Genomic DNA, 11,180 nt, shown 5'->3' on the forward strand with positions numbered 1-11,180 from the left:
GAAGGAAATGGCGGCCCGATGCCTCTGGGACGTGGCTACCGATTTGCCTGCCTGATGTAAAGACAGCAAAAATTTTACGACAGACTCTTCCTGGCCCCAAAGCTCCCCCCTAGCCGAACCCAAAAAGGACAAATAGGAACGGAACGCCCCTTCATATGCCTTCCTTGTCCTGGGTGCTAAACTCTCTCCCACGAGGTTTTGTAGTTCGGGGCACCGAGAGACCAGAGAGCTTCGGGAAATGGTGCCGCCACCGGGTCCGCTGTGGGCAGAAAACCCCAGAAGGCCTGCATACGGAAACGAGAAAGCGCATCAGCGGCCTGATTAAGTACTCCGGGCACATGCCTTGCCCTAAAGAGCACGTTCAATTGCATACATAGTAACACAATTTCCTTGAGCAATCTCAGAATCCATTTGCATTGTGCTGCCTGACTATTGATACACTCGACCACGGTCATGTTATCAGACCAGAACACCACAGAGTGATCCCGGAACCCCTCAGGCCATGTTTTTAGGGCCACCAGAATGGGGAACAGTTCAAGAAAAGCAATGTTACTCATCAGCCCACACTCGTGCCACCATGACGGCCACTTTTGAGCCGACCAGTGATTACCGAATATTGCGCCAAAGCCTATACTCCCCGCCGAATCCGTCCACAGCCCCAACTCCTCGGAGGACACCGCCAGCTTGTTCCAGACAATCCGACCATTGAAATCCGCCAGGAATGCCAACCAAATGCGCATGTCCTGGCGAATCTCTGCCGAGAGCCTCGTGCGGTGGTGTCCCTCTTTAAGACCGACCATGGCTTGTGCAATCGAGCGGGAAAAAGGGCGGGCCATTGGCATAACTCTAAGGGCAAAATTCAACTGACCCACAGTTTGCTGCAATTGATGCAAGTTCACCTTGGTCTCCCGAATACATGTTTCAAGCGAGGCCCTGAATTTCATTACCTTTTCTTTGGGCAACCGGAAGCAACCCTCTTCGGAATCGAGCTCTATTCCAAGAAACTCGAGCGAAGTAGATGGCCCCACAGTCTTACCTGGCGCCAATGGCACACCGAAATGATTCATCAGACTACAAAATTCTTTTAAGGCCTGTGCACATTCCGGATCCCCGGCCGCCCCCAGGAACAGAAAATCGTCAAGATAATGCATAACATGCTGAAACCCCGTCATTCTTGTGAAAACCCATTGCAGAAAACAACTGAATTTCTCAAAATAAGCACAAGATATGGAGCATCCCATCGGCATACATTTATCCATGTAATAGCGACCCTGAAACATAAAACCCAGGAGACGCTGATCGTCAGGGTGTACCGGGAGCAACCGGAACGCTGACTCGATGTCTGATTTGGCCATCAGCGCTCCGGGCCCCAGGCGATTCAACATGGCGACGGCCTCATCAAAAGATGCGTACCACACCGAACACACCTCCGGGTCTATCGCATCATTCACTGAAAGACCTCTCGGGGCTGACAAGTTATGTATTAATCTAAACTCACCCGGGTCCTTCTTGGGGACCACTCCCAAGGGGGAACAAACAAAGTTAGCAACTGGTGGCATGTCGAAAGGTCCGGCAACCCGACCCCGGGCCACCTCTTTCCCAATTTTTGCCTGTACCACCGCCGTATTCTGCAGGACCAACAGTTGGTTCCTACAATGTGCCTTACCCTGTAAATTCCCCATTGGGATGCGGAAACCATACGAAAACCCGTCTCGCAACACCCCAGCGGAGACGTGATCCGGGTATTCATTGAGCCAAGGAATCATTGCCATGGTATCAACCGGGGTAGGTAAAGGCGCCCCTCGGACTATTTCAGACCTGTTTGGCGCTTCCCCTACCACCGTTATCACCCGTTTTGGCTCTGCACATGGACTCAGGATGAGAGGACTGCCCACACCCCCCACAGTCGTGTCTAAACTTGCATGACCCCTGGGGCCTTGTACATTTCCCCCTGTTAAAATTCCAGCAGATCCCTTTTTTACCTGTGTTGCCACTCGACCTTGAGTGTTGCTCGTTACTTGCACCCGCCCGAAAGGGCACCCCAGATGAATGGCGGGAAAACTCACCCCCGTTCCCCCCCGACAATGGTGCCTTTAACATGCCTGATTTCTCCATCTTTTGCCAGGAAATGGAGTCGTAACAATCCCACGTCAGAGATGTGTCGTACTCCTTGGCCTTCCGAAAGACATTATCATAGCAAAACCACTGATTGCCCTCATATGACTGAGAGTACTCCATAATACGTGTCTGGTACACGGGCAACTCGGCCAACAGTTCAGGCCTTCGTTCCCCCATAATTGAAGTGAATATGCCAAACGCTCTGCCCCAGTTACCTATGTTCTCATCGACCTTAAAGGCGGCCATCTTGGCGCGCCAAACACTCGGATGCAGAAACTCTTTTTGACCCTTCACATGCTCGATCTCGTAATGATCAGTTAGCAAAGAAAACATGTTTACATACTTATCAGCCCAAATCTTTTCCTTGACTTCAATCGGAATATGCTGGGCTACTTTCTCCCTTCGTAAGGGTACAGACCCCTCCCCCGCAATCGGCAGTGGCCGCTTACCTAAATTAGAAGCTGTAGCCGTAGTCGCTGCCGAACTCGCGCCCGCTGCGGTTTCACCCACTGGAGCCTGTGGGGGAACAGAAGAACATGGTGCCTTTGCAGCCTCTCTTGATTGCCGCAACTGCCTCATTACTGCCCTGGCGTCATCTGCCGTGGTGCCCTCACTATCTTTCCCCAACCACGCTGCCAGCTGTGCAGCCAACTCGGGAGGCATATCCTCCCCGTTCACAGGGGTGACTACGACGGGAATTTGTTGCCCCTCCTTTGGAACCGGGATCGGCTCCTCGATCGGTGTATTGGGAAGCGCCGGCGGCGCCTCGGGAACCGGGGCCTCTCCCCCAGTTGCCCCCCTCTTGGACCTCTTGCCTCTCCCGTTGGGGACTACTCCCGGCAATGCTGGTCCGACGACTCGCTTAGGGCCCCCTACACCGTTCATTGCCGCCATCTGCTTCTTCATCACGGCCATGTCTTTTATAAGCATGCGGAGCATCTGATCAGTACCGACCCGCTTTCCGGCCTTCTTGCCCGGCATTCTCCAACGATGATGTCTGAAAGAACAAAGACAAAATTACAACGCTCAAAATTGGCTCTTCGTTCCGTCTCGAGCTCACGTGCAGCGGGGAGGTGCAGCTTCAGAGCACAGGAACAAGAGGATGCTACCTTGGCTTGTCGCTCCTTATAACAAACACAAAACGGTAGAGGAGGACCTAGGGGAGATTTAAAGACCTAGCTCTGGGTACTATCCCCAACAGAACCAATATATACCAAAGGTACCAGAGGGTCTAAGGTAAGTATGCCCACATACAAGAAACCAAACCAGGACTCACCCTTACAACCAAGTAGTGACACAGAGAGCTCTCCGTGGATGAGGACAAGTACCCATCAGTCACCATTCGGATCCGCCCTTCATCATTTGGGAATTTTATCCGTACCACCCGTCAGAGATTCATCGGTACTCTCTTAGGAAGTCAACCCGGTGGTAGGGGGTAGCCTCACTAAAATAAGAGGACGACAGTGTGGTGTACCACTTGATGTAAGTGGTAAACAAGATGGGACTGGGGTGTGTAGTGAAAAAGAAGATGTGAAGGAACAAAAAAACCAAAGGGAGCGGATTTAAAATTGGTTAGGGCTAAGCACCCAACAATGATTTTATTCCAATTGTGCTTACCGTACCAATGTTAAAAGCAATACGCCTGCTCACTGACCAATAATGTGGACAGCCTCAGGGCAGTGTGGTCGACTAGTTTCAGCAATTTGGCGACTGATTTAGTCAATTGCTTTCTTCAGGACCGAAAATATCAATAAAAGCTACTACACCATGTGAAAGAAAGTAAGTAAGTAAAAGAAAGTAACACCCTGAAGAACACACAGCAAGTGCAGACAGTCACCTGGATGTTCTGGGTGTCCTTACAGTCTGTACACACTAGACATGTAAGGTAAGATGGCCTCACCCCACCTGGCTGTGGCTCAGGGGAAGAATGAAGCACCGCTCTCACCGTCGGTACTCCTGGCCGCCCCAGATGGCCAGGACGCCGGCCAGGAGTACCGACGGTGAGAGCGGTGCTTCATTCTTCCCCTGAGCCACAGCCAGGTGGGGTGAGGCCATCTTACCTTACATGTCTAGTGTGTACAGACTGTAAGGACACCCAGAACATCCAGGTGACTGTCTGCACTTGCTGTGTGTTCTTCAGGGTGTTACTTTCTTTTACTTACTTACTTTCTTTCACATGGTGTAGTAGCTTTTATTGATATTTTCGGTCCTGAAGAAAGCAATTGACTAAATCAGTCGCCAAATTGCTGAAACTAGTCGACCACACTGCCCTGAGGCTGTCCACATTATTGGTCAGTGAGCAGGCGTATTGCTTTTAACATTGGTACGGTAAGCACAATTGGAATAAAATCATTGTTGGGTGCTTAGCCCTAACCAATTTTAAATCCACTCCCTTTGGTTTTTTTGTTCCTTCACATCTTCTTTTGCACTACACACCCCAGTCCCATCTTGTTTACCACTTACTTACATCAAGTGGTACACCACACTGTCGTCCTCTTATTTTAGTGAGGCTACCCCCTACCACCGGGTTGACTTCCTAAGAGAGTACCGATGAATCTCTGACGGGTGGTATGGATAAAATTCCCAAATGATGAAGGGCGGATCCGAATGGTGACTGATGGGTACTTGTCCTCATCCACGGAGAGCTCTCTGTGTCACTACTTGGTTGTAAGGGTGAGTCCTGGTTTGGTTTCTTGTATGTGGGCATACTTACCTTAGACCCTCTGGTACCTTTGGTATATATTGTCGCTCCTTATATCCTTCTTCGGGCGGGCGTAAACCCGCCTCCGCCCGCCTCCGGGGGCGTGGCTGGCGGCTTCGGTGTCTAGGACAACCCACTCTAGGGCGGGAAAAAGCGCGCCCCGGCTACGCCGCTTCGGGCATACCAGCCGAGACTCGCCTCCCACCCAAGATGGCTTCCCGGGGGGATCGGGGTACTCCACCATACGTTCGGGGGGACCGATTGGTCGCCCCTTTCCAGAAAACCAATTTCTCTGGCTGGGGCTATCTCAGCATGCTTGATGGGGCGAATCCACAAGTTGAGGTCAACGCACGATGGAGAGCAGGCTGGCTATGGATTCCTGCAGATCCCAGTACAGTATCTTGGAGATGTTGAGAATCTAAGGCGATGGGAGGCGATGGGGCGGTGAGGCGTCGAAGAGGCAGTTGTGACATTGGTTCCTCACTGCTATGCAGGTTGTTGGCATGTCAGCACTCGGGGACCGTGCTCCGAGTAAAGGAGGTGAGGTAGCACTGAATTTAGTGACACCGCGCTTGACACAGCAGCCGCGTTCCTTGCCACCGGATTTATTCCCGCCTGGACTGGCCGATCTATTCAGCCACTGCTTGCCGCATATTGAAACGTTCCACGCAGACCCGGTACAACCTGAACCGAGGAATCCTCTCCGGGACACAACGCACTGCCATTTGCATATACTGGCCCGTTCCCGGCACGGTTACGTTGGAGCACCACGACAGCTACCGCGCTCAACCAGACACTGCAGAGGGGCACCTTCTCCCAATTGACTTGGCCCAAGTTTTTTCCGAACAGCACCGGTCAATTACCGCAACCCCGTCCTGAAGACGATCCCAACTAAAGTGGATTGAAACGTTCGTCGAAAACACACAACGCAATCATTGGCGCAACTTCCTGCAATGGCTTACCTGAACTATCAATTGTAAATCATACGTTATCTGACTAACTTACATTTTTGAGCCATTGCTTTTCATTCATTACACTGTATATTGTTCCACTCACTTCACCTGCGCCGTTTTTTGCTGTACACCATTGTCACTTGCGTCGCCACCTTGTGTCACCAATACACACTGAGCACCAAGTGCAATTTGGTTGCTTCATGATTTACGTGTATACAGTGCTGCGATAACTGTATACCTTGTTTTTTATTTAAATATATGATGCTTTATGCACTTTCTAAAAACTAAATTGAGTCTCCTTCTTCATTGCTAGGAATGGTTTTAGCATACATACTTAACTGCCTGTACATTAATACCTAGTGGGATATTGTTTGTTCATTGTGTACTGAATCTAGTGAGGAGTTGGTTCCATAAGGCGGTTCAGAGTCACTACGTTGTTGACACCTTGGACGATGCGAGATGCAGGGGACGTGATGCAGCATCTGCAGTGTAGCATCGGTTCCAATGGCGGTGCAGTGTCAATGAAGCGTTGATGGTCAAGTAGCAAGGGATCGATTTTGCAGTGTCGATATCACACCATGGGGCCTATGGTTCTGCAGTGGAGTCGGGCATCACAGACTTCCGTTACATGGTACTCAAGACTCATGCAGTGGAGGTTCTTCAGAGGCACTGTGGAAGTTCGGAGCATCAGCGGTTCGTGTCGAAGTGCAGAGTGGTGACATATGAAAAAGAAATAATTGAAAAACGGAATGCTGGACAATGCAAACATTCACCCCCAGTCACAAGGATCTGGGTTTAATCTATCATTCTTTTGCTCACCACACCACCCCAGTTTGGAGCCAGCCATATGCAAATCAGTCTTGACCCTGTTCCTTATGGGAACAGTCCAGCCCGAACTGCCAAGTCCGGTCCTCCCTGGACCGGAAACAAGCATCCTGGGACCGGTTTCAGAGCATCACCCTTCATCAGCCAGGCTAGCTTGAATCTAGTGGTGTAGTGAGAACTGGACCCACATCTGGGCATACCCTTCCCACTTAGGGCAACATATGCAAAATAAACAATTGATGGACGGAATGCTGGACAATGCAAACATACACCCAGTCACAAGGATCTGGGTTTAATCCATCATTCCTTTGCTCACCACACCACTCCAGTTTGGACCCAGCCATATGCAAATCAGTCTTGACCCTTTTCCTTGTGGGAACAGTCCAGCCCGAACTGCCAAGCCAGGTCCTCCATGGACCGGAAACAAGCATCCTGGGACCGGTTTCAGGGCATCACCCTTCATTAGCCAGGCTAGCTTGAATCCAGTAGTGTAGTGGGCACTGGACCCACGTCTGGGCATACCATTCCCACTTAGGGAGATATATGCAAAAGAAAGAATTGATGGACGGAATGCTGGAAAATGCAAACATGCACCCCAGTCTCAAGGTTCTGGGTTTAATCCATCATTCTTTTTGCTCACCACACCACCCCAGTTTGGACCCAGCCATATACAAATCAGTCTTGACCATGTTCCTTGGGGGAACAGTCCAGCCCGAACTGCCAAGCCCTCTGGGATGGCCAAACCACCATGCGCATTTAGCAGGGATCACCACTCTCCCCTACTCCCTGGTGCTGCAGCGTCACTGTGGCTGTGCCAGTTCCTCCCTCGGCTGCCAGGATGTGAAATTAAATGATAATAAAAATGTTTTTCTATCATTTTATTTGTCCTTGCCTCTGCTGGCTTTTAGCAGGGGGGCAATGCTCCTCCGCCATAACGGAGGAGCCACCACTGGTTGTTAGTTTAATTCACCACATGCTCCAATTGACTCATTGGCTTGCAATAGCATATCATGCTGGCAGTTGGTTTGTTGCTACTGTCCGTGGCACTATTTGTCTTAGGAACCATCGCCTTCAAATGATAAAAGGAACATTAAGGTAAGCAATTTGAGGCTTGGCATGCTCCTACCATACTACACATGCTGTTTGACAATCATTTTGCATGTTAACCAAAAATCATGAAATTATGCTTTTACACCAGTTAATAAGTATGCCGCCATTTGCAATAAAAATGTAGTTTGAGAACAATGCGAACAATGGGAACCCGAGTGGTTGTTGTCAAAGCAGTTGTGTTTTTTGTGCTTTTTTTCATTATGCATAAAATGCATCCTCGCATCGACAATTGGTGCAAGAATCCATTTCACACTATAATACAGCACAAATTGATGGATTTGCATTTCACCTAATTACGTGTAATTTTTCCAACATTTTAGTTAATTACACAACACGAAATTACATGACCTTCTCACACCCCTAAGCACACCCAACCTTGATTCTAGTGATTTCTATGAGGGTGAGTCAATGTGAAAAGTGAAATAATGGAAATAAATCATAACCTAGCTGCAAATTGAACATTTCCAGCAAAGGATATGGTTAAGGGCTGATCATTTTATGGTTTCTAAAACTTAGTGACTACATTTGTGTAGCTCCTTTAGCAGGGTCTAATGCAATTGTCTAAAATCTGCTCTAAAAAACACATTCTATTTCGGAGAAACCTCCTATCAATCTCATGCCTGTGTGCTGTATACACTTTAATTGTAATTCTGCCATTGGCTGACACCTCAATTCATAGACCACTGATAGTAATGGGTCTCTAGTTGGCAATGGTTTGCACCCTATCCAAGTAGGGACCAACGCTCTAGTCAGGGTAAGTGGAGTACACACTACGTTTATCTTTGCTCACCCTCAGGAAGCTTGGCTCAGAGCAGTCAGGCTAAACTAAAGAGGCAATGTGTAAATAATTTATGCACATGCACACACACGAACACACACCCATACACAAACACACTCACACACAGTAACACAGTGAAAACAACATAAAAGTCCTCCACACCAGTTTAGAAAAATAGCCAATATGTATCTGAGTACAACAAGACTAAAATGACAAACATCCAACATACACAATACGAGATATGATTTTTTCAAGATTAAATAAAGTTATTGCTCCTAGAAAATCAATAGCTCTGGCTGGGGCTTTCTCAACATGCTTGATGGGGGCAAATCCACAAGTTGAGGTCAACTGCGATGGAGAGCCGTCTGCCAATGGATTCCTGCAGACCCCAGTACAGTATCTTGGAGATGTTGAGAATCAAAGACGATGGGAGGCGATGGCGTGGTGAGGCGTCGCAAAGGCGGTTGTGGCATTGGTTCTTTACTGCTATGCAGGTTATTGGCATGTCAGCACTCTGGGACCATGCTTTAAGTAAAGGAGGTGAGGTGTCACTGAATCTAGTGAGGTGTTGGTTCCTGAAGATAGTGCAGAGCCATTGAGCTGTTGACACCCTGGATTACGTAAGATGCTGGGGAGGTGATGCTGCGTCTGCAGTGAAGCGTCGGTTCCAATGGCGGTGCTGTGTCAATGAAGCGTTGAAGGTCAAGCAACGAGGGATCGATTTTGCAGTGTCGATATCGCACCAGGGGGCCACTGGTGCTGCAATGGAGTCGGGCATCACAGACTTCGGTTACATGGTGCTCGAGACTCACATGGTGGGGGTTCTTCGGAGGCACTGTGGCAGTTCGGCACAGCAGGGGCACGTGTCAAAGTGCAGAGTAGTGCTCGTCAAAAAGTGACACTCAAAGTCAATATGTTGGTTTCTTCTTTTTAGCACAGAAATTCAGTTACAAGGGCCCAGGAACTGGAATAGGCACTACTTGGGAAGAGTAGGGTTCTCAGTAGCAGAGCCCAGGTGCTGCAGGTGATGTCTTTGATGGCCCTGAGACTTCCAACAGGGGGAAAGCTCAACTCAAGTACTTGGAGAAACTTTAGACAGCAGGATGCAGAGAGCAAAGTCCAGTTCCCTCAGTCCCAGGACAGTAGCAACAAGCAGCAGACTAACACAACAAAGCAAGCAACAAGTGCCAGTCCCTCCTGACAGCACAACAGCTCTTCTTCCTGGTAGAATGTCAGTCCAGACGTGTTCTGAGCAGATGGTGTCACAGGTCCAGTACTTATACCTATTTTAGCCTTTGAAGTTGGGAGACTTCAAAGAAAGCTCTTTGTTGTGCACACAACCCTGCCTTTCCTGGACCCTGCTCCAGACACACTACAGTGGGGTAGGCAGCTCTTTGCGTGGGGCCAGGCAGAGCCCTATTCAGGCGCATGTGTCAACTCCTCCCACCACTCTAGCTTAGAAAGCCCCATAAGCCTGGTGATGGGCCATCAGGACATGCAGGGAACACCTCAGCTCCCTCTGTGTGTGACCTTCTACAGTGAATTCACAGAGCCTAACTATCATCCAACCTAGATGTGTATTCTATAAACAGGCAAAGGCACAGAATGGTTAGAGTAGGAAAATGACAACTTTCTAAAAGTGGCATTTTCAGACCTGCAATTTAACTTCACCAAAAGATGTGTTTTTAAATTGTGAGTCCAGAGACAGCAAACACCAATTTTCTATCTGCTCCCAATTGAAAGATACATGTGTTTAAAATGCTACGAAGCAGCTCCAATGCTAATGTATGGTAGAGATAGGCCTTGCTGTAGTGAAAAAGTGCACCTTGCCCATGGGGCTACCAAGGGCTTACAAAATAAATGCATTAGATGTAGGAAAGGTTTGGGCCTGGCAAGTAGGTTAACTTGCCAGGTCGACATGGCAGTTTGAAACTGCGCACAGAGGCTCTGCAGTGCGGGGCCTAGGACATATTTGAAGGGCTACTCAAGTGGGTGGCACAATCAGTGCTGGAAACCCACTAATAGCATTTGATTTACAGGCCCTGGACACATGTAGTGCACTGTTCTAAGGACTTATCAGTAAATCAGATATGCCAAACATGGAGAAACCAAATGACATTACATTTTAGACGTAGAACACATGCACTTTAACACTAGTCTGCAGTGGTAAAGTGCCCAGGGTCCTAAAACTAGCAAACAAGAAGTTCAGCACACAATCAATAACAGGAGGTCAGAGGCAAAAAGACAGAGGGAATCATGCCAAAAGATGGCAGGTCTCTGCCACCTATCTACCTCACCAACCATTCACCTGTAACCACGTATAATAATAATAGTAATAAAGTAGGTTTGTAAAGCGCATGGGGAAGCCATCTCGGCGTGTCCCCGCGCTGTGGAGAAGAGACAGATCCGTGACATGTAGACTAAATCTATAGGTTATATAGATGAGTTTTTAAAAGTTTTCTGAACTTAGCTTCTGTTTCTACTAGCCTAAGGTTCATAGGGAGTTGGTTCCACTTATTGTCAGCTAGCACTCTGAATGAGCGGCCTCCCAGTTTAGCTTTTTTTATACGGGGAATTTTAAATAGGCCTGTTCCCTTAGAGCGGAGTGCTCTATTTGGCTCATAAGTGTGGACAAGGTCCTTAAGATACTGTGGAGCTTTGTGCCATATAATCCTGTGGCACATTAAAAGTGCTT

The sequence above is a fragment of the Lissotriton vulgaris genome, unplaced genomic scaffold (assembly GCF_964263255.1).
Source record: "Lissotriton vulgaris unplaced genomic scaffold, aLisVul1.2 SCAFFOLD_306, whole genome shotgun sequence".
NCBI lineage: Eukaryota > Metazoa > Chordata > Amphibia > Caudata > Salamandridae > Lissotriton > Lissotriton vulgaris.